We start from the raw sequence: 27,962 nt of genomic DNA, 5'->3' as shown, positions 1-27,962 counted from the left end.
AAGGATGATGGAAAGAGCTTGGCATGTTTAGGCTGGAGAACATAAGGTTAAAGGGGAACATGAGAGTGGTCTTCCAATATCTGAAGGGATGCCCCACAGAAGCTGGATAAGACTTGCTATTTGTTCTTCCAGAGAGAAGACTAGAACTTACAGGTGGACACTGCAAGGAACCAGATTTAGAAGAACCATTAGCAATGGAAACCATGGTACCTATTGCAAGTGTACAGTGCAATCCTGTGGTTGTTTACTCAGAAGTAAACCACACTATGTTTAATGGGATTTACTGCTAGATCCTGGGACCCTTATTTGAAAGTGAATGAGACTTATTATCAAAGCTGCTTAAAAGCAAGGTGTCAACACAACACACACTATATAATTATGCATGCTGCTTTACATTGATGACTAATTTAACTTAGTCTGAGCACTGTCTGTCTGTCTGTCAACAAAAACCAAATGCATAAAAATACAACAAAACAGCACACAGCATCTCAATGGATCTGATATGGTTCATAATGGACAGCAAAGAAAAGAACCCAATGCAGATAATGTTGGAAGTTTGGGTGCAACTTATCTAAACCATAGAGCCTAGGGCTTGCTGATCATTGTGATGGGGTGAGCTCCCATTGCTCAGTCCCTGCTCCTGCCAACCTAGCAGTTTGAAAGCACGTCAAAGTACAAGTAGATAAATAGGTACCGCTCCGGCAGGAAGGTAAACGGCGTTTCCGTGCACTGCTCTGGTTTGCCAGAAGCGGCTTAGTCATGCTGGCCACATGACCCAGAAGCTGTCTGCGGACAATGACCACTCCCACTTCAAATGGGGGTGCCTTTTGCATGGTCGTGCACAGCCCCCCAGATCCCAGTGCAACTCCTGGTAGTTCAGGCTGGCTTCATCCTCCCCAGGCTGGATACCTGGAGGTCTCTGCCTACCTCAGCCAATCGTCCAATCCTGCCTGGGGAGGCGTTGCCAGGGGATTGGCCAGGTAAGGGGAGGGACCGTCCTGCCCACACAACAGAATGTGAATCTTACCCGCTGCTCTGGTTCACCAGAAGCGCCTTAGTCATGCTGGCCACATGACCCGGAAGCTGTCTGCGGACAAATGCCGGCTTCCTCCGCCAGTAAAGGGAGATGAGCGCTGCAACCCCAGAGTTGTCCACGACTGGTCTTAACATTCAGGGGTCCCTTTATCTTTACCTTTACATCTTTCAGAAAGAGGTTTCCATGTGGTTAAAACAGTTAGAGTAAGGACCTCCAGATTCCTAGGCTATGTTTGTACCTTTGATATCTATGATGGCCTCTCTGTCCTTTGACATTTAGATTTGGCTGTCTCCCTCAGAACAAAGGAAGGCAAGCATGGCTGCTTTTGTTTCCCCAACTAGTTAGCCAGCTAGGATTATATAACTATCCGAAACATCTAATAATAAGCATAAATTTCCTCATTTCATACTAAGTCTCAGTGTGGGTGTATTTCAGTTAAAGGTGTGCTCCAAGCAAGGATTCATTTCATATTGCACATACCAAAGTGTTGTTTCTATGCATTAGCATGGATGAAATGTAAACTCCATACCCCCAGAATGAACTTACGTTTGGCTCTGTGCCTTGGATTGATCTGACAGAAAATGAGTTTTGCCTGGAGCAAAGCATAAACCATATCTGTCCTACAAGAACAGAAGAACTGACTGAAACCCTGCATATTTCATTCAAGTGTGCAAATATTTGATTAGCGAGCAAGTAGGAACCTAAGTGAGGTTTCTCTAAATGTCTACCTTGTCTCATCCCAAGGCCTCTTCTTCCCTAAGAGAGGATTAAAAGCAAAGAATGCATACTGAACATCTGTGTAGCACAATCCACCAAGCTGTGTGGGAAATAGCTGGGCAAGCTGTAGCCCTTTTGTTTCTCATCCTGCACCTGCTGATATAATTCCTAGCCTTGCCATCCCTAAACAGGTGACCCTCCCAAGCCTTCTAGGTAATTTTAGACCAGAAACGGGGACTCTGTGACCCTCTAGATGTGGCCAGAACTACTAATTCCATCATCCCTGATCATTGGCCATCCTGTCTGGGGCTGAGGATTTGGAAGTCCAGCAACACCTGTAGGTATCTCACTCCTGGCTTAGAGAATATCGGACAGGTATGATGCAGCTGCAAACTAGCATCCCCCCACAAGCTAATAACAATTATGTAGAGCTTGGCGGTTACCTCCGAGGAGTTTGATACTTTAAAAGAATGTGTGAGTCGATGCTAGAAAGCAGGATGAAGTGCGCTGATTTACTGCAGCTCCTCATTAAGTTTAAAAGCATTCCACTGTGATGAAGACATCTGCAGAGTTGGTGCTAGGACTTCCCCCTGCAAAGGACTGGTTAAGTGCCGAAAGGAAGAAAAAAGAAAAGACAAGCAGATCCCACGTTTTAAGCTGAATTCAAGGCCTCTTTAATGAAAACAAGCCCACCCCCTTTCAAGCAAACGGGCATTAATTGCACCCACAACTTTGTCTATATTAAACAATTGTCTGGATTTTATGTTTTGAGTAATAGCACTGACATACTATAAAAGCAGGCATCTAACTGCACTTCCTCGAGGTGTAAGCATCCATATATACTTCTCTCCTGTTTCATTATGGGTATAAGTCTTATTGAATCCATGCTCCTCATCTATTTTACTTCTACGGGTGGGTAAATAAGGTCTTAATGCTGCGCTTAATAAAACAATTAATATTAAATCAATGTAATGTGAATGGAAACCATGTTTGCACAGTGCCTTGCTGCTTGGAAACCTAGTGTTAACATAGCATTCTCACTCTTTCCAACACTTCCATATTTGGCACTCTTGTATATGTGGTCAGATCATTGGCTGGTCTGGACCAACATCACCTGTTCTGACTGGCAGCTGCTCTTTAGCATATGAAGCATTTTCTCAGCTGAAATAATCTAACTCAGGTGTCGCCTGTCACCACCAAAGTTCCCATGATTTTGGGGAGGAAGCCATGACAGTTAAAGTGGCATAAGGTAAAGAAAGGTAAAGGGACCCCTGACCATTAGGTTCAATCGTGGCCAACTCTGGGGTTGCGGCACTCATCTCGCTTTATTGGCCAAGGGAGCCAGCATACAGCTTCCGGGTCATGTGGCCAGCATGACTAAGCCACTTCTGGCGAACCAGAGCAGCACACGGAAACACCATTTACCTTCCCGCTGGAGCGGTACCTATTTATCTACTATGACATGCTTTCGAACTGCTAGGTTGGCAGGAGCAGGGACTGAGCAATGGAAGCTCACCCTGTCGCGGGGATTCGAACCACCAACCTTCTGATCGGCAAGTCCTAGGCTCTGTGGTTTAACCCACAGCGCCACCCGCATCCCTTTAAAGTGGCATAAGAGTGCCTTAAATGTATGGTTTGGATGTGACCCTAGTGAGCTCATGATAGAGGGAAAGTTCAAACTAAGGACTTTCTGATTCTTTCGCCAGCTACTCTGCCACAGAATGTGCTTGCTGGAAAGCAAATTGAAGTGCTCTTAGACCAGAGATTCCCAAACTTGGGTCTCCAGCTCAACGAGATGGTTGCATGAGTGGAAGGCAGCACAATGATTCCTGATAGTGCAATGGGACATTTCCTTCTCTTCTCCCACACCCCATGCCCTCAGATCTGTTCCAGAATGGGGTGCCAATTTGAAAAAAATATTTGGAGGGTGGCGGCAGCAATTGGCTTATGAAGATGATGGAACATGCTGCGATGGCTAGACTAAATGTGAGAACTAAAGAACAAAATGAGGAAAACTTTCTTGAAGAATGGGAATATTTGGGGAAAAAATAACATGGTTATGTTAAAACGTATGCAGGATTTGAAGTATGGCAACGGATGAGAATTGGTACTTTAATAAGTTCAAATTAGTGTATATACAGGTAAGTAAGAAAAGAACACCATAGAAAGGTGGATGGGAAGTCAATGGATGTGAGAGATTTGTTCTGAGTGTTGTTGAAAAGAATTTGTAAAATCTGAAAAATTAATAAAAAGGTTATGCATAGTCAAGAATATATACTGGGAGGCCAAGTTAGCCCCACCCTGCATCATTGATCACATGACGTGGTGCACACACACCATTTGAATGGCAGTGCCCATCACCTTTGGCCCCCTCAAATATTTTATTGGGGGGTGAAGGCCCCCCGGCCCCTAGGAGTTGGCTCCTACAGTTCCAGAGGGTCACTGGGAGATGAGAGAAATGCTTGTGCTGATGGTTTATTGTGCATATTTGAGGTTCCTGAGTATATTTGTTTGAATGGTGCCCCAAATTTCCATCACATCCTCCCTGTCACATCATGTGGCTAAGCAGTATAGTGTGACTGTTGAGGCATCTAGCCAATATGGAGGTCAAGAGGAAGGGATGCAGCTAGGAGAAAATGAGAGCAAGTTCCTCTGGAACGATCTGACAGGAAATGACAGAATGTTGGCCATATTTTGAAAGAGAAAGAGCTGTGGGGGAAGGAGGAGACAAGTTCTTCCTAACCACAGAGCAGTGCCAGATCTCAGTAGGTGAGGATGATGAAATAATAAAGCCTTTCCCGTGCATGTTTTTCATTAACCTTATTTTGTTTTTCTTCCAAGTGCTTTGGAAACAGAACAGAAGGCCCATCTTTCAGCCAGGACCGTAATGGCCTCCTCCCAAGGGGATAACAGCTGCACAAATAGGAGGGAGACCTCGGTGGAATTGATCCCAACACCTTCCTAATGGAAAGAATCATTTGCTAAGCCCGCTTTATGCCACTGGAACATAATTAGCAGCCAAGGGGGCTAAGGGTTAAAGACCACGTTTCCAACCTCCTTAGAAACAGGGAGAAGCTTTAAATGTTTCCCTTCTGTGTTCCAAACAGGTAGCCGAGAACACAATTGTTTCAAAGAAGTCTTGGCCAGCTGAGTCATGCCTCTGAATCCATTGAATCTTATTAGATGGAAATTAGGTAGTTTGGTGTCAGGGCATAGAAATTTATTAGCAGACTTGCTTGTCTGAATCCCAAACACACTAAAATGAGCCTGGTCAAGGGCCCCAAATTAGTGCCCTTAAAAACGATCCTATAAAGAAGAATTTTTAATAAATAAAATAAACAACAACACTATTTATACCCCGCCCACCTGGCTGGGTTGCCCCAGCCACTCTGGGTAGCTTCCAACACATATAAAGCCACAATAAAACATCAAGCATCAAAACACAGCCTATTACACTAAATATCCAATACAGTGGTACCTCAGGTTAAGTACTTAATTCGTTCCAGAGGTCCGTACTTAACCTGAAACTGTTCTTAACCTGAAGCACCACTTTAGCTAATGGAGCCTCCTGCTGCTGCCGCGCCGCCGGAGCACAATTTCTGTTCTCATCCTGAAGAAGAAGAAGAAGAGTTTGGATTTGATATCCCGCTTTATCACTACCCGAAGGAGTCTCAAAGTGGCTAACATTCCCCTTTCCCTTCCTCCCCCACAACAAACACTCTGTGAGGTGAGTGAGGCTGAGAGACTTCAAAGAAGTGTGACTGGCCCAAGGTCACCCAGCAGCTGCATGTGGAGGATCGGAGACGCGAACCTGGTTCCTCAGATTACAAGTCTATCGCTCTTAACCACTACACCACGCTGGCTCTCTCTGAAGCAAAGTTCTTAACCTGAAGCAATATGTCTTGGTTAGCGGAGTCTGTAACCTGAAGCGTATGTAACCTGAAGCGTATGTGACCCAAGGTACCACTGTATAGTTTGTGTCTTGCCATAGAAAATCCATAGAAGTCAGTGTCTCATTCTTTGTATCAGGATATATGGCTTTGCTTCCAAACTTGGTTCTAGAAAAGCCAACTTAAATTTTGTCTGGGTTATAGTCTTGATTTTACAAGATGGCTTTAAGCAGAACTAATGATGGAAGGAGACTACAGCTCATCAGAAGAATAGCTGTTTTTTGTATGCAGGAGGTCTCAGGTCACATCTCCAATTAGGATCAGGCAACAGGTGATGGAAAAGACCCTCTGCTTGAGACCGGCTGCCAGTCAGAGTAGACTCAGCTAGATGACGTATTAGGTAAAAAGGTAAAGGTAAAGGACTCCTGGACGGTTAAGTCCAGTCAAAGGCAACAATGGGGTTGCAGCGCTCATCTCACTTTCAGGCCAAGGGAGCCGGCATTTGTCTACAGACAGCTTTCCGGGTCATGTGGCCAGCATGACTAAACTGCTTCTGGCACTGAGGACCATGATGAGTGCCAGAGCGCACGGAAACGCCATTTACCTTCCCGCTGCAGCGGTACCTATTTATCTACTTGCACTGGTGTGCTTTCAAACTGCTAGGTTGGCAGGAGCTGGGACAGAGAAACGGGAGCTCGTTCCGTGGTGGGGATTTGAACCACCAACCTTCCTATCTGCAAGCCCAAGAGGCTCAGTGGTTTAGACCACAGCGCCACCCGCGTCCCTACCTATTAGTACATGCCTAGTATAAGCAGCTTCATGATGGTTGTGTTTCAGCTCAAGCATCGGGTTGTGGAAGCGTTAAGTAGGTTCCCATTAAAATGCAAACCATCCCTACTGCTATCTCACATGGTTTTGGTGTGCATGCAAATCATGCAGCCAGGTGGCAGGGGGTCTTTCTCATCTATTCAGAAACTACCCACTCAATCAGCACAGTCAATGTTGCTGCAGTTGAGAGAGAGAGAGAGAGAGAGAGAGAGAGAGAGAGAGAGAGAGATTCAAGCCCCACGTTGGATTCCCACATTGCAGGAGGTTGGGTTAGATTACTCTTGTGGTTTCTTCCAATGCTTCAATTCTATGATTCTATATCCTACAACTGTGTGAAATTGTGCCATGCAGAAGCGCTTCCTTTGCTGCTGGGTGCATGTGTAAATGAAGTCTTACAGCACAATTCTGCTCAGAAATGAGATCTATTGAATTCAACAGGTCTTACTCCCAGATATAAGTGGGGTTAGCACTACAGTTTTAGCTATATGGCTATATTTGAGTGGATTCAATCCAGTCCAAATGTGAAATATATGTGGAATCTGGATCTTAAGTATACTCAGCAACAGTAAAAAGCTGAGATTTCTGCATTCAGATATTTAAAACAGGGGCTGGTTTTAAAGTAAGTGTATGATGTCTAAGTGTCAAGGTGTTTTAAATCCATACTAACACTTTTCTTCTTCTTTGTTTAATCTATAAGTAAGAATTCAATGAGTCATTCAAGGTAGTGCAATATAGCACCACCAGAAGTTGACAGTGGTGGTACCATACCACTGTCAAAACATAATGTCTTTTCTTCAATACTGATAGGAGTTCCGTAACCTATATGATCAATGTAATTTATCACAAGATTCAAGCAGTGACAGCACATACTTGAGAACAGGCAGATAAAGTTGCAATTATCTTCTCTGGAGGCTGTTGGTCATCCAAGCTTCTCTGTTATCTCTTGTAAGGATTGATTTTAAGCTCCTTGTTCTCTTTGGTATGGTAATGTTTATGTATAGCCATCAAACGCCACTGAATTCAGGGCTCTACAAGACTGTTGGAAGGGTGATCGCATGACAAGGATCAGAGTATTGGGCATCCAATTATTTTAATTCCTCACACTTTAGACACCAGGTATTACCATATTTACTCGAGTCGAATGCTGCACAGTCCTGCTGCATGTTCCAGTCAAGACAGGTCTGTAGGGAGGGGAACAAAAAATGTGTCTTCATTACACCAGTTCCTAGGCCTGGATGGCAGCAGGGATTAGTCCCGCTCCACCTTCAAAGCACCTCATTTTGGAGGATTCCACTGGCTACCACCAATGGATATACTGCCAGTGGTAGCTTCCATCCACCATTTTGAAGCGCTCCAGGCTGGTGGATCCAGACAGGACCGAAACATTGAAACCACCTCCAGCATGGCAGTTTGTGGGGTTTGGCTTGCTCCATCCCATCTGTGATGACTGGGCACATAATGACTCTGGCCTTTGCTCATCCTTGCTATATGACCAATAACTATTTCCTTAGCTATTCTGTTTCTGTTCTTATGAAGCCTTTCAGTCCCAAACAAATTCATGATTTGGTGCACCTACATTGGTGCAGTTGCCATGTTTTTAAGGAGACACAGTGTAGAATTTGTGTCATCTCATACCAGTCCCTGGAAAGGCATTTCCCCTTAGTTCATAAAGTGATTACAGTTTATAATGTTTCGTTAGGCCAAAGCTAACCACTGAGGACTGTGCAGGTCACAGCATTGCAGTGAAATCCTTCTACAGACAATGTAGTATTATATCCCTCAGAGACGTTACATACAGAGATAGCACCTATAAATAGTTTATAAAGGACTGATTAATGGTTAATAAAGAGTTTGAAAAATAGGTAATCAATTGTTGTAGATCACTATTGAGTCCAGCCCTTCAATAGGATGCTTATAACCATGGTTTATAACCTTTTAATGCCTGAAACATTTGTCATTATAATCATGTATCTATAGCACACATTTTTTTACTCATGGGTGGTGGTGAATAATTTACCTGTGATCCCCAGCTATCACTGATACCTCACTGAATATTTCGCATAAGATAGGTAGACTGCCTGAGGTGACTAGGAAGACAACATTCGCAATAGCACTTCCATGTTTCATTTTCCATGCTGTTTTAATTGAAACCCAACCCTTAGTTCCAAGGTGCCTTACAGATGAAATTTCAAAGTAACGCAAACATTGACAAGGGGCAATTTTCAATTAACTCAGTGGAGCTCAGCGTAAGAAAAGCCTGTTGGAACAGGCCAACGGCCTACCTAGTCCTGACAGAGGACAAACAGAGGCTTATGGGAAGCCTGAAAACAGGACCTAAGCGCAACAATGCTTTTTGCACTTGTGATATCCAGCAATTCGCATTCAGAGGCATACTCAATGACAGGGGAGGCAGAACACAGCCATCATGGCTGGTAGTCCTCTATCACTACTTTTAGTGGGAGAGAATGTTGTTGTTGTAGTAGTAGTTTTTAGTTTGGTTGTTGTTGTTTAGTCGTTTAGTCGTGTCCAGCTCTTCATGACCCCATGGACCAGAGCACACCAAACACTCCTGTCTTCCACTGCCTCCCGCAGTTTGGTCAAACTCATGCTGGTAGCTTTGAGAACATTGTCCAATCATCTCGTCCTCTGTCGTCCCCTTCTCCTTGTGCCCCCAATCTTTCCCAACATCAGGGTCTTTTCCAGGGAGTCTTCTCTTCTCATGAGGTGGCCAAAGTATTGGAGCCTCAGCTTCAGGATCTGTCCTTCCAGTGAGCACTCAGGGCTGATTTCCTTTAGAATGGATAGGTTTGATCTTCTTGCAGTCCATGGGACTCTCAAGAGTCTCCTCCAGCATCAATTCTTTGGCGATCAGCCTTCTTTATGGTCCAGCTCCCACCATGCTTTAATGGTGTATGAATAAGTACTCAAACAGCTCAGTATGGTTTCATATAATACAGACACATTAAAAGACCTTCCCTAAATAAGGAAAGGTTTCCACTTTGTACTAGTCTGGGGAGAGGGCAAAGGTGCCAGCTTGTGATGGTGACGGAGGGGAGGGCAACATTGCACATGACATCATGCAAATATGGCATCCTGTCAGTTACTGGCTAGATGAGGAAGAGTGGTGGAAAGTGCCTGACCAAGATCCCCCAAGGGAAAGCACAGATTTGGATCCTGGCTCCTGGAGAACCGGACGCAACCCAGAGGAAGGGAAGAGCTGGGAAGTACTGGAGACGAGGAGCTTGGAAGATGAGGAAAAGGAGGAAACAGGCTGGTGCGCCAGCACAGAGCAAAGACAGGAGTCAGACTCAGCAGCTTCACCACAGAACTACCCAGACAGCTTTTCTGCTGACAGCCTGCAAGTTGCCCCCTCCCAGAACAAGGCGTGTGATGCAGAGCACAGAGGCTGGCAGAAAAAGTGATGATTCCTAGGGCTCACCATAGACAGACAGAAGGGCCTGACATAGAGAGAATGGAGTGGAGGTGGGAGGTTACAAGCCACTCTGAACAACTGCTTTGCCTAGGTGGGAGCAAACTTTAGAGGTCCCTGTGTGTGTTCTCTATTCAGAGAACTTCAGAACTATTCCGAGACCTTCAGAGGTCCCTGTGTGTTCTCTTTAACAAAGAAACTAACTGCAAGCTAGCTGGAGTTTCCCTGACTTCCTCTGATCTGCGAATGAGCTGTTCTCCTTGTCAGGTCCCTGACACATCCCTACATCATTTGCACAATGCAAGAACATCGGGAGGAGGTGGGGGGCAGAGCCAAATGTGGCAGCTCGGCCTCCTCTTCCCCCTGATTTTCTTTTTTACATTGCAGGGGCCTGTCCCCTTCCCAAAAATATGGGGGAGCCCCCAAAAGGGCTTGCCCCCCATGAGTTGGTGCCCCTGGGAGAGGGTGTGTGGTCTGGTGAGGGGAGGGCTGAAGCCTAAAGAGAGTCCAAAGGGTAAGATATAGAGGCCTGGAAGATCACATTGAGCCTCTGGCCTCAGACGCCCCACCCCTGTTGACTGGCTGGCTGCAGCTGCCCGGGGTCTTTTCTAGCCCACCTGGAGATGCCAAGGGTGGAATCTAGCAAAATCTGCATGCAGAGCTGCACCTCTGCCTTCTAAGCAGCTGTTATTATTACACTCTTACTTTGGAGTTAAGTACAGGTAATAAATAGCAAGGGAAAAATGCAGTTATTTCTTATCACCTTTATGTGAAACAGATTTATACAACCCTTCTCACTATAAAAATGTATCTCATTTTTTAATATAAAAAAAAGAGCTTCATTTGCCAAGGCACTCATTGCATCCAATGACACAGAGTCACATAATTTTCCTCTGAAAAATTCGATACACATTGTATCCCAAGGGTATCTTTTCCTTTCAACCGAATGATTTGTATAATTTCTCACCGCAGGAGAAACAGCATTCCCCAAGTTCTTATTGATAATTGTTGATGATTAGTTATGGATACAAAGAAATGTCAATAGGAACGCTGAATGCTACTGGTTATGAACATACTTTCCCCTCTTTATCAGCGCTATAGCTTTCATAATTTATCTTGGAATAAATGGCTCATTTGCTTTAATAATACAAAATTTGTCTGAGCTCTCAAAACGCTGTCATTGTTTCTCGTACGATTTCAGTCAGGATAGGACCACCATAGCAATGAGGCCACCACCGGATTGAGACTCTAGAACGTATGTGATGATTGAAGGCCTTCTTTCAGTGAAGTCCACGAACCACACAATCCATTGGTTCCCATTCTCAGGACTTGCACACAAAAACTGTTAATGGAAGAAGCAACTGCTGCCTATGAGATTTTCACCAGTTATACTTGTCCAAAAAAAACCATTTGTAGGCAGAGCCCGCCCAGGACAGCCTGCAATAAAAGAAATGCAACATAGAAAAGCTAACAATGGCAGCAGCCTATGGGAAAAGATCTGCCTATGGAAGTTCCTGCCTTTGGAAGATGCACAGAGAGAGCCATTGGTTTCACCTAAGTCACTCAACACTTGTGGGTGGATCCCTGTCTTGTCATTTCCCACCAATTAGTGAAGACCAGCCTGTTCTGGCAGGCTTCTGCTCTGCTGGTTTAAATCCATGGTCTGGCTTGATGACTGCTTTATCTGTTCCACTGTATTTATCTGTATTTTTATTGATGTTTGGTTTTATTGTAGCTTGTAATTTTAACTAATGTAAGCAGCCTGGAGCGATGCATAAGCTTCTGAAAGAAACCTTGTTATACATAAATACTTGCATTTTGCTAATTTATTGCCTATGTCCATAGACTGCTCTTCGGCCAAATGATTCCCAAGGCAGTTTCCATCAAAATAAAACAACAATAAAATGAACGTGAAACCACACCTCAACAGATGCATATACAGAAGCAGTTAATAGAACTTTAAAACTTGGGAGAATTAAAAGGCCTTTGCCCATTCCTCAAAAGACAACAAAGTGGGTGCCAAGAGAGACTTTCGGGGGGGGGGGAATCCCATCAAGGAGAATCACTGCTGAAAATGCCCTATACCACCTTGGTTTCCATCTCCCTCATCTCAGATGGTGGGGGCACCCACAGGACAGCCTCAAGGGACAATCACAAATCATGGCTTTGTTGATGTGAGATTAAGTGTTGCTTCAGGTACCAGGGTCCTCAAAAGGTCCCAAAAGGTCAGCACCAACACTTTGAATTTTGCTTAGAAATGGAGTGGTGGCAAGCTGTGAATTTCTTGAGGCATGAGCAACACCGGAATGACAAACATACGTGAGTGCCCCGCTGCTCAACTTTCGACTTGCAATTTTCCAGTTCATGGAAGGGGAGCCGGGAAACTGCAGCAAAGTGAGAAGCATTGCTACTGTGCAATTGCCATCTTTCCCGGGAGGCACCAATTTAATTTTTATACCACGTTAGAAAAGCCACTCATCCAACGATCACTCAACTGTGAATTTACATCCATGGCAACTGCCCTTGTTGCTTCTATAGTTGGGCCGCAACTGCTCGCTCTGCCTTGAACATCAAAGTTCTTCGGCAAAACATAAGATTGGGTATATTTATAAGCTTTGAACAAGGAATTATTTTCAATTTGTTATGATGGGGGGAGGGGAGGGGAAAGGCCACCTTATATTAGAACAGGAGTGGGGAACCTGTGGCCTGCCCAATGCTGTTGGACTACAACTCCCATCATCCTTGACCATTCACCATGCTGGCTGGGTGTGATGGAAGATAGAGTCCATCCACATCTGGAGGACCCCCAATCCAGTCAAACCTAAATCCAGTTCTTAACCAGTACAGTGGCTCTCACTCTGTGTTATCTCCATAGATTTTCTCTCTAAATAAAACAGGTTTAGTGCTGTCTAGTTTATAGATACAAAGCAATCTGTAAAGAACACAGTGCCTGCTGAACTTATACAGGCAACCCACCATTTACAAGGGGGTTACGTTCCAAGGCACCACACGTTTTAAGTGAAATTGCATATATTTGACTTAAACATGCAGTGCCTTAGAACGTAACCTCCACATAAATGGGGAAAGCCTGCAATACCTCATTCTGCCCCTTCCCCAAGCCCTTTTGTGATGTTTTGGTGACATTTCAGGTTACTTCCAGGTTTGGTGTGATGTGCGGTTGTGCACAAATTGAGCACGCGAAAATGGGAGGTTGCCTGTAGAAAAGACATTTCAAAGTCAACATGAAGAAAGCATTAAAATAATGAAGGCTTCACAATGAAATTTTAAACCAAAGGACAGAAAGCCATTAAAAAAAACAAAAACCATTTGTGGAAAAATCACCTGTTAAAATGCGTTTACCAGAACAGTGTTGCTTTAGATACAATGTAAGGGCTAAATTTGAAATACCGGTACTAAGTATACTAGATTGATGACTGTCAGTTGGCTGTTATGAAAATATCTAAGGTTGGACTGTGGAAAACAAGGTTGTTTTAAACACAGAGGATTGTAAATGACACTTCTGATTGGCTTGTGGGTCAAAAATATTGGCCACTCATTGGGCAGGAAAAGTGGTCTGATGAGGGGAAATAACTCTAAGTCACTAAAATCTGATTGGTCGAAGGATAGGAAGGCTGGGACATAAATAGGCTCATTGTATAACTATTGAGAGTCACTGCTGAGCAGAGAGGAAGAAGACAATGATGAAGAGAGGAAGATGGAGTGAAACTGTCTGAGAAGAAGAATCTGAGAAGTCTAGAGACTGGAACGGATGCAAGGCAGCAAGAGAATATTTGAAGCTAGGGAAGTTGAATCATGGGATGTAGCCAAAGATTGGTAGTGAGGCCATATAAAGCCATTAAGTAGTGCAGAAAATTCAGGGAGGAGATTCTGGAGCTGGCCAAAGTGAGAACTTCCTGAAAGTTTGGCTCAGCGGAAGCCAGTGGATGTCTACAGCTTGACAGGGGGAAACGGAGTAAGGACAACTGTCTGTTAAGTTAAACAAGGTTAGGAGCTAAGTTTTATCTGCCAGGCTTATGTAAACCCTATTGCAGCAAACCAAAGCATAGCATTCACCTTATCAAACCCTTCTGGTTTACAATAAAGACTATATTGTTACTCTTATAAAAGCATGTCCATCTGGTTTTGTACCACATCTATAATACCACCACAGCTGCTAAGTTATAGTTAAAAGCATTGGTGAACAATATAGTTCAATATGGCGGCAGTGGTTAGAAGGAGGATCAGCAGCAGTAAATAAAAGCTGGTTCTCTGAAAATAAATAAAATCTAGACTCCCCACATATAAAGTATTCATAAAGTGGGATGTCTCTCCACAAGTTCATATGTCTCTCTTCTCCTTTTATCCCCCTTTGACATCTCCCCTTAGCTAGGGCTGGCTGCTCTCATTCGCAATGTGTCTGCTGTTGTTATGAACTTTCCCTCTATATTATTGCTTCACTGCACATTCATGGTATTTTATATAATTGATTTATGTATTGGGATGTATTTGGCAGCTTTCTAGTAATATAAAAAGCAGTGTCTATGTTGGTGTAAAGCAGAGTTCCGTGCCCAGCGGAAGGATGAGGAGTACGTACTACATACTCTATATTGCTTTATTTACAGTTCAAAGCTGGTATATTACAGAAAAACATCTTGCCTCTGCAGGAGCAGAGAATGCATCCTCTCTCCTCGACAGCTTGGAGAGAATCACACAGTGAAAAACAGGAAACCAGTGTACGTCACATCCAGTCTCCCTTTCCCGTGAGAAACTCCAACAGTACAGACTGTGGAATGTAAACACCTGTCTCGTGACAAGCCCTTTCGCTGCACAGTGAAGGAAAGCAGAAACCAACAGTCTATACATGTACAACTAATGGCAAATGTTGTTGAGACTTCTTGGGCAGGTCACCACTGTAAAAAAAATAAATGAAAATCTTGTTCCCAATTGATCTTTATGTGGTTAACGATTTTGACCGGTTAACTGGAAAATGTTTGCTAGCAGGTGACTGAGCAAACAGAGACCTATTGCTTGGTTTCTATCAGCGGCCTAGAAAAAAGCATATTATTTCAGTCTTTTTAAAAAAAAATTAAGATGGATGCTGTGCAACATACTGAGCACCAGCCAGTTGCTGTTTCATAGTTCTGATGTTTGCCTTCCCCTTGCTGTGTTTTCATAATGTTTCACCCGCTTATTACAGCCAGTAAACTTCATTGTTTCCCCGGCACCACTGAAGTCTATGAAAAGCCTCTGCCGTTTATTGCACACAAATGCACTTTAACAGACTTTCTCCTGTGTGTCTTGAAGCACCTTGAAAAGTGAGTGTTTCATCAGACCCAGTGCTGTCTGTAAGTGTGAAAACTCTGATAACAATCATATGTCCTTGTTTTGGGCTTCTCTGTAGTGGAAGGCATTCATTCCAACCGTAACACAAACAATATGTGAAGAATAGGCATGTTCCCGTGAAAGGTTCCTCTTTGATCTCCCACCTATCCAATAAGTCTCTGAGTACAGTGAGGGCTAATATCAGTAAGTGGTGGCCAATTTCAGTTCAGCATGTCCTTAGCAGTAGCCTCTGAATTCTGATTGCTTGATGCATAACCCAGGTAGGTTCATTCACTGGGTTCGTTCACAAAGGATGCTGCAGTGATTGGCACATGTGGAGGAGTAGTGGTTCACTCATAGTAGGACTTAGAGGCAGATGTTTAGGGCCCCACCCAGCAGAATAAGCAGGAGGACCCCCAAAAACAGCAGGGCTGGCTTATCACATTTTAAAAGTAAGTCGAATAATGACCTTCTAAAAAGGGGGTCCCACCCTATTAAGTGCAGTATCTAAAATGATCCAACTGGGCCACCATAGAACAATATTCACGAATATGAATTTCACAATCTCATTTCTCCTCATCCACAATAATTTTCAGTGGGGTCGGTTCAAACTTGTGCCTTTTTCCCTCAAGGTAGCTCACATATAAGATAGGAACAGTTAAAAACAAAGGGGGAGAGGGCAATAATTTAAAAACAATTAAACAGTAATTGATTTAAAGCTATATAAAAATATAAAATATCTATTAAAAGCATACAACAAATTACAATAAAACATGGCACCATGAGGTCTAAATACTTGAATCATAAGTTAGAAAATATTAGATGTAAGCAAGTGTTTCTTCTACTGAAGTCAGTGGGACAGCAATCAGTTAATAAATTGGTATCTTAGCATTTTAACTTGGATCTTTGCATTTTGGAGCCAGGGTGAATGACCTGTGAAAAGTAAACAAAATAAGAACAGGATTATATCCCAGTACCCAGTCCAGTTGTCCTTTTTGGACACGATAGACTTTGATGGTGAGCTGACTGGTGAGTTGACAGACTGTTCCGAAGGCAGAGACCGAAGCAGCTCACTGACTATGGTGGAGCTGTTGTGCCAACTTCGCCGTGGTTTTCTCAGGAGGTAGTGGGCTGAGGCGGCAAGGAGGTCAGCAATGCAGTGCAAATGCACCAGCAGGAACACCAGATTGGATCTGCTGGTTCATGTGTACTGCACCAACTTCTTATCCTTTCTAGTAAACAACAGGGAGCCACCTGCTGGGAAGCTAGCATAACAGCTCTGCTCCCACCTAGTCAGCCATTTCTGGGCAGAGACAAAACAACATTGTCACATCCCACAAGAACCTGCTTGGAGACTTTTCTCCAGGTCCTTCCTCCTTGGAGGTAGACCAGTCAACAGAATCTTCTTGGAGATCTTTGGAATGGGCTCTCCATGGATACTAGCAGGGAGCTGTTTCTGACATCTTTCCCACTTCAGATGAAGACCTTTTTATTTGGCCAGATATTATATATATTTAAGGTTAGCACTGACATAATCTTTGCTGCTGTATTGCTTTTGTTTTATGGAATGATTTTTGTTTTATTGTGGGCATGCATTTTTTTTTAAAAAATGGAAGCTTTTCTTAAAGTTCTTTGGACTGAAGCACTGAATCGATCAGCAAAAAATGGAAAACTAGATGTTGTTTAAGCTAGATTTGTAGCATCTGGAACCAGCGTAGGTAAAGAAAATTCAACCGCCTGTTTTGATTTACCTTCTGAAATGTATATATTCCATAACATCTACTTGCTCAAGTTACAGGACTGTGTAGGTGATGGTTTTCACATTCAGGAGAGACTGATAGCTTATGCACATGCATGTGCCTCATGTAGAGTTAATCAGGTAGGAAGGAACCTAGACAAAAACCAGACAGCTCCTGTATACTATAAAGCTAGTACTTCCTTGCAAATGTATCATTGAACCTCCACAGTAAAGGGTGTTTCTGTTTATCTCTGGATGATCTGAAAAATATGATGGTGTGTTGAAAAGAGAACCCATAGCCCACACTGGAGTTGAAGTCAACCAGGCAGGTCTCTTCTACCCAATCGTTACCCAGTTGGATAATGATCAGGTGAAAATGATCAGATGATGGCCTAGAAGGACTTTCCCCCCCAGGGGGAACTCACAGGAACTCAGTTCCAGCAACACTAGGGTGGGTGCCATTGATATTCTAAGAGAATGAGGCAGATGTTCATGGTAGGTTCTGGCACCTCTTTTTCTAGAAAAATAGCACTGTGCCCTAGGATCCTTTGGTGGGAATGGCAGGATAGAAATCTAATACATAAATCAAATAAAGAAAGAAAGAAAAGAGATGAACCTTTGTAACTGGACCTGCCCATGAGGCTCTGGGCTTCCTCATAAGAACAGCTCTAGTGCTATTTTGGTAACATGTGAAAATTATTATACAATAAACAAAAGATTAATAGACATCTAATAGACATTATTAGGCTTAATAGGAATGGAAATCAAAATGGGAGACCAAAATCTGTTCATGTATGCTACGGCCACCACAAGAACCCTCCTGGCCCAAAGATGGAAAACACAAGACATACCAACCAGCCAGGAGTGGCAGGTGAAGTTGACAGAATATGCAGAACTTGCCAAATTGTCAGGGAGGATCCGGGACCAGGAAGATCAAAGATACCAAAATAACTGGAGTAAACTTATTGAATATTTAAAGGCGAATTGTAAAGAGGTTAAGACACTAGCAGGATTGACATAATACCTTCAGTGTATAATAATACTATTGTGAGAATGAAGTGCGCAATAGAAAGGGGTTAAATATACCAATTGCAGGGAGGGAGGGGAGTCGCGACTTGGCAGAGTCAAAGGGAATGTATGGCATTAATATGGTTTGTTGGAAAAGAATATGTAAGGAAAACAATAAAAATTTACTTGCAAATACAATAAACAAAAGGTTTTAAAAAAAAGAGGAGGAGGATGACAGCAGTGATATAACAACATTCTGAGCTCCAACTACTGTTCTTTAAAGGGTGACCACATGGAAAAAATGTTGTTCTCTCTGGCAATAGCAGTGCCTGAAAGAGCAGTGGGATCATGATGTGAATTGCCCATTCCCCAGACCTTAAGTTATTTCTGTCGCTGCTCCAGATTCTCCTCTTTCAGTGTTCCAGATATTGTGGCCAAATAAAACCCAAAGAAAGAAACCTAGCTTCGTGAACTTGGACAGCAACCGCTTAGAACCGCAATCCTCATAAACATTTGATTCATTACACTCTAAACCGCAGATTTTTATATCGTATGGAAAAACAGCGCTTTCAGCGACATTGTGCTTCTCACACAAAGCTGGGAGGATATTTCTCAGCCCGTGCTATCTGCAGCCACCGTAGTCTCTCTCTCTTTTTGTCCCCTCGGAGACCTGAGGCCCATGCAAGCTGAGACCTGGCCTGACCCTGGTTAACTAAGGGAGCTGGCAGGATCACAGCCTGAAGTGGTAATAGGAAGGCCATTAATCAGTGCCTCTTTTCCTCCAAAGGTTTAACCATCTTCAACCAGAAAGAAACTAGGCTGGAAGCATCAGTGTCATTTTGTAGCGGGGGGGGGGGCGTTGGGGAGGGAAGAGGATGTGAGGAAGGAGAGGAGAAAGTCGGCAGTCCAGTAAACCACTGCCTTCTTTTTTATAAACCGGCAACAACCTACCTATAAAATGTACCGGTAAGTGTATTTTAAATAAATTGCTCTCAGCATATTCTCCTGATGCTTGAAAATCATCATGGCGAATGATGAAATGCAGATAATAACAATAGCCACAATTCAAATAAGCCATTCATGAACAAGTAAGGGAACAGTGGCCTAACCAGAGCCTCCTTTGAACAGTCTTCTGTAGCATCTATTGCTCCTCCCAGAGAAAGGGCTATATGGCAAAGCAGAGAGCAGTATATGAAAGACTTTGTTGGGCCCCTCATCTGACTCAGGGAAGGTTATTGACATTGTGCTTTGAGTCAGGAGGGGGAAGCCTCCCCAAATCACCCTGATTTTCTTCATTACCCAACCCACAAATGAGCCGATGCACAACCCTATTGTGCACAGACTGGAGGAGAACAAACGTTTTCAGCTGAAGGGAGTAGTGTTCCCACAGCAGCCTCTTGCGTTGCTCCAAAAGAGGCATGCCGCCCTTCAGTTTGCAGCTGCCTTTCATTACTAGCAAGGCAATGGAAGCTTCAAGCTGAGCAAGTTTGGATATGGCCAGTGTCTGGAAGGGCAGAGCCTCATGTGCACTGCCTTGGGTTCCATGACAGAAGAAATGTGGGATAAAATTATACTAAATAAATATGGGCAGGATTCAGGTAAGTTGTGCATGCAGAATGAGATCCACTTGTGCAATGGGACTTTCCTCCCCCTTCCCCCACACTGCACCCCCTAAATCAGTTCCAGAGGATTGAGGGGAACCTGGAAAAGATTTAGGGGGTGCATAGGAGGAAGAAGAAGAGTTTGGATTTGATATCCCGCTTTATCACTACCCAAAGGAGTCTCAAAGCGCCAAACATTCTCCTTCCTCTTCCTCCCCCACAACAAACACTCTGTGAGGTGAGTGGGGCTGAGAGACTTCAAAGAAGTGTGACTGGCCCCAGGTCACCCAGCATGTGGAGGAACGGGGAAGCGAACCCGGTTCACCAGATTACGAGTCCACCGCTCTTAACCACTACACCACACTGGAAGAGAGGAAGGGAAGTCCTATTGAGCAAGTGGTGTCCTGCATGCATTCACCCCACCTGATGCTACATTGAATTCCACTCAATCTGTGAAAAATAGGCTTCCTTGTGCTCCATCTCCACCTATGACAAGAGGCAATGACAAGTGGGGACTAGGGATCCCGTGAACTAGCTGGAGATTATCTGGGACTGACTGGAGGAATTCATTACAATTGCAGCAACATTGCTAGCATGCAAACCGGTCCGTGGCCAAATGAATACCATAGCAAATATTCTCTCTTTTTTTTACAGCGTGAGAGAGAGAAAGGATAAACAGGCTGTCACCCAGATCATCAAGCTCTACTACCTAAATCGTAGCTTGTTGTAAGTATTGCAACGACACTGAAGTTGGTCTGCGTGATCTCTCAAGGATCCCACATGGAAAAAAACATGACTGCGGTTGCAAAAACGAGACGGCTAAAGAGGCCAAAACTTGCTGGACAAGTTTAGCCTGTGTAGCCTAGAAGAGGAATATAACAGTATGTTTTGCTTGATATACTAAAATTATGCACTCATATAATAGGCACATTCCAAAGGTCTTCAGCACTTTGGGGAATTGCCCTCAAACTCTTTCCATGTGACCCAATCCATCACTAAAGCCACTTGATTATCAGGCTGGTGACAGCATATCTCAAGCTTTGCTGAAAATGGATTCATAAGCTCCTTTTACTGTAAGAGAAAGCCTGACGGGAGCAACCCTAACATGCCCATAATTAGAAGAATTCAGATCGGTTCTTAATCCAATTCACCACACCAGCATCCATGATTAGATCTGCATCATGATATATCTCCAATACTATCCATTTTCATAAATGCAAACTTTCCCGAATATGGGTCTGATGTATCCTGACATTTTAAAATATGTCCTATTGTCCTTTTCTGTGCAACAGACCAAACACTGAATGTTCAGTCCTATATCACTGTCAGTGAGATATTAGACCAGATGGCTGCTTCGGCACTGCATCAGAATTGGAGATAATTTATGCCATTCGCTCTTATTAGAATGTAGAAATGGAGAGAATTTGTAACATGCATACATGAAAAGGGTTGCACTCTGCTGACTATCTCCTTGCGTGGTTACGGCAGCAATGGGGGTCTGAATATTTTCCATCAAACACTGTTGGTGCTTATGTTCAGCTAATTCTGTTTCACATAATAATGTCTTCCAGATTTAAGTTTACAGCATTCCACCCTTCACCCCCACCCCCAATAAGGAGAAAGAAATGCATTACCAACTTACGATCCCCATAGCTCCTCATTTTCTTACAAACTTCCTTTTTCAGCAGATGTTAGCCTCATAATGGAGGCGGCTGATGTTTTAGGGAAAACAAGAGAGGCTTGCAGCAAAATGAAGTGCTCCTGCTCAGGGTTCCAGCCAGCCAGCCAGCCAGCCATTGCTATACCACCTTCCAGCATACACTACCCTACCCCTTATTTCTCCCCTTGTCAACCATTAATCGGCATTTCACAACCGCTGAACATGCACAGTCCTGCTGTTATTCAGGGAACTGTCATTGAGGAACCCCAGTAAGCTTTCATAGAACCCAGGATTCCCTCAAAAAACACAGGTACCGGTACATAATGAAAGTCAGGTCTGTTAGACACCTGGCATGCAATAGCATTTCATAACTGACAGAACTTGTTAGCCACCTTGTGTGGATCCTGTTTTGCCTATGTATAGCCAAAAATCCAATGCCGTTTTGTCTATCGATAGCCAAAGCACCTATACAGTGGTACCTTGGGTTAAGAACTTAATTCGTTCTGGAGGTCCGTTCTTAACCTGAAACTGTTCTTAACCTGAAGCACCACTTTAGCTAATGGGGCCTCCTGCTGCCGCCGCATCGCTGCCGCGCAATTTCTGTTCTCATCCTGAAGCAAAATTATTAACCCGAGGTAATATTTCTGTGTTAGCAGAGTCTCTAACCTGAAGCGTATGTAACCTGAAACGTATGTATTTGGGGTACCACTGTATATACCCACAACGTAACTGGCTGTGTTTAACTATATAAATTCTTTATACATCATATAAACATAACTCTTTTCACATTATCTAGTCGAGTAGAAGCAATTAAGGACCAACATTTATAACAGGAAATACAAATGGATCAGTTCTTATATACGTAATGTCCAAATAAAAGCTTTTTGTGTTCCACGTATGTCTTAGCGAATACCAGTGTTAAACGTAACAACTTTAAGAAGCAGTACTTGCAAAAGATGAACTTTTCCTTGTAGTGTTCCACATCTGCCTTTGCAAAGTATGGTTCTTGTATGCAGCTGCTGTATGCAGGTATCAGACGAAGGATACGAAAGATCTTAACATGTGCGTTTGCAAAATATAGCTGCTGTATGCCAGTATCAGACGAAAGAACTTAAACGTGACAAGGATTCCCGGAATAATACCTTGTTTCGCCCTGCTGGGCTTCGTCAGCCGAGCGTACTCATATTTTGTGTATCAGAGACATGGAACGAGTGACATGGCGGATACCTCATTCAGCTCCACTGACTGGCAACAGTTCTCTTCAGGAAGTGGAATTACGAGCCTTAACTGCAGATTCTATAAGTTAGGAACATAGGAAACTGCCTTATACCAAGTCAGACAACTGGTCTATTGAGCTCAGCATTGTCTATACAATGGCACAATGTCTACGCCGAGGGCCTTTTGGCGGTTCCCTCACTGCGTGAACCCAAGTTACAGGGAACCAGGCAGAGGGCCTTCTCGGTAGTGGCGCCCGCCCTGTGGAATGCCCTCCCACCAGATGTCAGAGAGAAAAACAACTACCAGACTTTCAAAAGACATCTGAAGGCAGCCTTGTTTAGGGAAGCTTTTAATGTTTGATGCATTACTGTATTTTAATATTTTGTTGGAAGCCGCCCAGAGTGGCTGGGGAAGCCCAGCCAGATGGGTGGGGTATAAATGAATTATTATTATTATTATTATTATTATTATTATTATTATTATTATTGTACAGTGGCAGCAGCTCTCCTGGGATCTTTTGATCGCAAAGCAGGGGGTGTTCTACCACTTCCCTATTCCCCCCCCCCCAAACAAACCTCTGCCCTATTGCACACAGACTCTCCAAGTATTCCTATTTTCCAGGGACAAGGATTTACAGAAGCCAGCGTGGTTTCTGATTTGATTCCAGAATATCCTGCTCTTCCTTAGGACATCCCTATTTTCATCGGAGAAATGTTGGAGGGTATGGAGTTATGCGACCCCCCCCGCCCAAGCCAAGGAAATAAGTAACTATACTACCTTTGGAAGACACCTGAAGGCTTCCCTACATAGGGAAGTTTAAAAAAAATGTTTAATGCTTTATTATGTTTTTATATATGTTGGAAGCTGCCCAGAGTGGCTGGGGCAACCCAGTCAGATGGGCAGGGTATAACAACAACAACAACAACAACAACAACAACAACAACAACAACAACAACAACAACAGAATAGGACATCCCTATTTTCATTGGAGAAATGTTGGCGGGTATGTAGCACACCATTTTTCATCTTTTATAGTGAAGGCAAGTAGGATACACCAACGTCTGCAAGCCAAACCATCTGAAGTGGCCCTTTAGGCAAATAGTTACCCGCCTTTCTCCATTATCCCAAAGCTTTGCCTGATGTGAGGTGAGAAACACAATAGTACTGACTGGGTAATAAATTTCTACATATAAAGGTTAAAAAAGTCTTTTTGTGTGGAAAAGGAACAGCAGAAGTGCTTAGTTAGTAAAGAGGTAATGATAGTTTTATTAGTCTGTGGGGAGAGCTTATTGGACAGCTCCTGATACCTGATTTTGGTTTTATACTCAGATTAATGGCAATAACTTTGCCATCAATATCTTGAAATATTACTTGTGGCGGGAGGAAGTTTTATTGGCTGCTGCAGTTCACTGAGATTTAATTGATATGGCGTACTTACTCCATGCGAACTTGGTAAAGTAGATCAGGGGCTGAATGATTTAATTTACTTTAAGCTAATTTTAAATTATGCCACACCACATTATTAAGAGCAGATTTGTTTCCGACCCTTTGTGAATACATAATCCGTACTCGTGGCATGCAGCAAAACGAACTGTGACTTTGAGTGCCTGGCAATCACCGGATGAAAGCCATTACTTACGTATCAAAACCAATATTTGTAACTTAATGTGGGACAGCAGAAGGCATCTAACGGGATCACTTATCTTTATTTCGCAAATTTAGCCTGCGCTGTGACAGATACCCTCTCAAAATTAGAGCATTTTGGAAGTGTTCAGTAAACCTGGAAAGTAGGGAGATTTCAGGGAAGTGAGGGGTTGTTTTAGAAGAAGAAGCAATGGTGGGTGTTGTTGTTGTTGTTAAAATTTGTATACAGCCCTATACCCGCAAGTCTCAGGGTGGTTCTTAACATAAAATCAAAATGTAAAAACACAAAATACATAACAAAAACAAGAACCACCCAATAATCCCCATCATAAAGGCCTCTTTCCATTTCCATTTCCTGTCCAATATTGTTGACAACTGGATTTCCCAAGTGGCTACACACACACACACACACACACACACACACGATCTTTGTTAAATCTGTCTGATGGTTTGTGGTGTTTTTTTTTCCCGGTTAGAAAAAGAACTTCATCAAAATGTAGGATAGTTGTTATGCAGGAGCGGTAACTCGCCGAACAAAATGATATTTCTTTTCCCATTGTTTGCTGCTCCACTGGTTCTAATAGCGACGTGGAGCTCAATTTCCTCCTCAAGAACATTGCATTTCATATAGCACGTCAATTATTAACACGCAGTGTCCCGTGTCTTACTTTCAGTAGGTGAATTCATTGCTAAAACTTGCTAATTTATGCAAATGATTCTTAACCTGTTAACTGCCTGGCACTGATTTCTCACTTGGTTTGGGGTTTCTCTCTCTCTCTCCCCCCCCCCCATTAAAGCCAATTCAAAATGAGAGGAGTGAAATAACTGGGCAAATGATGCTTTGTTCTAGCCATTTAGTATTCAAGTCAATTATGTTTCATTGCAATAGCTATTAGCAAAGAGAGAGTAATGAAACTAAAGATAACCAATGAAGAATTGTGTGTGATAGGAAAATATCTCGCCGGTGATGGTGCAAAATAGGCCTTAATGTTACCTCACCGCAACATTCCTGCCTTAACAAACCATTGTTTATTTAGCCAGGAACAGGCCCCAGGCCCACATACTCCCACTTAGTGCTTTGATCCTCGTCTGTTTCAACTATGGTTGCTTTTTACATCAGAAATGGGGAACTACAGCTCTTAAACCAGCATCAAACCATAGTTTTAAGGTCCAGGTTAGTAAACTGACATCAAACCACAGCTCCTCCTTTTTGAGCACAATAGTGAACTATAGTTTAAAGAGAGCAGAATAACAGTGCTGAACAACAACAACAAAAAGGAACTGATAAGGTGAGAGCTGTAGCTCAGCAGTACAGCCTCTGCTTTGAATATATAGAGAAATTATATGGACTGGGTCTTCCTGTGGCTGTAGCAGTAGAAGAGACAGTTGAGAAGGGTGAATGGTGGCACTGAATATCTTCAAATATCCGACGGGCTGTCAATAATGTTGGAGGAAAGAGTTAATTTCTTTTCTGGACACAAATCACCCCATATATGAGATAAGCCAACGGGTGCACGGTTGGCCAAGCCAGTTGCTATGCCAATGGCCCAGTGCCATTTATATAAGAGATTAAGGGATGTCGGCTCATTAGTCAGTCAGTCAGTCTGTCTGTCCCTGAGTCAGAGTCTGTGTTACGTCTTGAATCGCTGGAGCAACAGAAATACTTTCTACTTCTATATATCTGTATCTGTATCTGCAAAGCCTACAAGCTGTATGTATAGATCAACATCTGGAACTGTATTACTGAAGCCTAATCTTCTGCAGCAATAAACTGTTTTGGACCTTAAGCTGTCTCTGTGTGGTGGCTGGAACCGGGGACACCTTCCACTATGTGAGTGTTTCACCTCAGATTCCCAACAAATAAAAGTCTAACAGTTGTGGTCGGGCTTGGTAGTTAAGCATTAGTTTCTAATAGCTAGGTCTCAAGTCCAATCCTATGGTCATTTTCTGCAGCAGGCAAAATGGCCACTGTTCCTCTTCACGCACTGGGGGAATACTTCAGGAAGGTTTGTGTTAGCGGGAAGTGTGGTGCGGTGGAGCTAGCCTCCTGACTACATCATCCTGACAAGCTGGGGTTGCCAGCAACGTCGGAGCTGTGACAATTCACCAGTGGCATACCCTCCAAAATGAAGTGGCCCAAAACCAGGACGCCACGTGAGTCATGTAACTCATACGTGACGAGTCACGGCACACAAGAATGTGCTTTTGGGGCCTCCCAAAAGATTGCTGCCCCCCAAAGCACTTTTTTTCAGGGAGAATGTGTAGCCTGAAATCACGGCAGCCAGGAAAATGAGGGGAGGAAACAGTACAGTGGTACCTTGGGTTAAGAACTTAATTCGTTCTGGAGGTCCGTTCTTAACCTGAAACTGTTCTTAACCTGAAGCACCACTTTAGCTAATGGGGCCTCCTGCTGCTGCTGCGCTGCCGGAGCCCGATTTCTGTTCTCATCCTGAAGCAAAGTTCTTAACCTGAGGTACTATTTCTGGGTTAGCAGAGTCTGTAACCTGAAGTGTCTGTAACCTGAAGCATCTGTAACCTGAGGTATCACTGTATGTCCCATTTTTTCCAGGACAGTCGATGAGTATGCAGTGGGAGGGCTGGAATGGCTTTGACAGGGTGGCCGCAGAGCCCTGACCTTACCACTGCCCTGCCTCAGCATCATCTAGGTAAGGTGCAGTCACTGGCGGAGGAAGAGAAGTGCGGGGGGAGCGCACCGCCCCTGGTAGCACGATCCTGGTGCGGTGCCATTGCGGCTGCTCCCCCAACCGCGTGAAACACCCCCAGGATGCATGCCTCATGCCACGCCCCTGTGGGCAGTGCGTCACGCCCCCAGGATGCGTGCCAGCCCCGCTCCCCACCTGCTCTCCGCCCCCCGGTGCCGGAGCATGAAACTCCGCCACTGGGTGCAGTCACTGGGAGGCCAGCCCCATCCCACTACAGCAGCCACCACTGAATACTCATATGGCATTTAGACATTACTGTGATTAGTGGAGAGCTAATATCTGAAGGAAGGATCATCCGCCTCCCATGAGCCATGTGGAATTCAGAACCCTAGTTGCTGAAATGGATGGAGCTCAGAAGTAAATTATGCTGATTTTTAAATAATAATAATAATAATAATAATAATTTACAATAACAGTTCTTTCTGGGGGTCATTTTATTATTTTGGAGAACAGTCTTCAGAAATTCGTATAAGTGACAGAGTCAAAATCCACCATTTCTGTCTACCGTATTTTGTAGAGCCATGTCTCTTTAAATCTACCCACAGAAATATTCCTTCTGGTCTACAGGATGCCAAAAACGACTCAATGATTTATTTATGTGGAACTTGGCAGACTATCACCCGGATTGTGGGTGAAGCTGAATTTTATGAGCTTCCTCCCAAGTGAGTTTATTGATGATTTTTTAAATAAATAAACAAACAAACAAACAAACAAAAATTAAATTAAAAAGTCTATGTAGGGTTTGGCATAAATTTCACATAAATATTATCAGGAGCAGCTATGGCTGACGTGGAGGAGGCTTTTTAAATGGAGTAAAAATATTAATCTATTAGCGTAATTCTGTATTTGGGAGGTGAAGATTTTTCCTGTCAGGAAACAGTAAACTTTCCTTTTAACAAATAATAATATTTTTACTGGCCTGATTTGGCCATTTCTAACGTGACATTTCCTGAGGTGAAATGGAATTTTTGCCCCTTGAAAGATGAATGTCTCATTGTCATCCCAGTGATAACAAAAAGCGGCAAGCTGGTGCGATGATGTAAGGGAGCAATTTTCTGCCCGGTTTTTATATTATTTGAATATTTGTATGACTGATGAAACAAAACATGAGGGGAAAGAAGGCCATGTGATAGAGTGTGCAGCCAGG

The sequence above is a fragment of the Podarcis muralis genome, chromosome 1 (assembly GCF_964188315.1).
Source record: "Podarcis muralis chromosome 1, rPodMur119.hap1.1, whole genome shotgun sequence".
NCBI lineage: Eukaryota > Metazoa > Chordata > Lepidosauria > Squamata > Lacertidae > Podarcis > Podarcis muralis.
The sequence above is the reverse complement of the archived record's forward strand: the minus strand, read 5'-3'. Positions refer to the sequence as shown.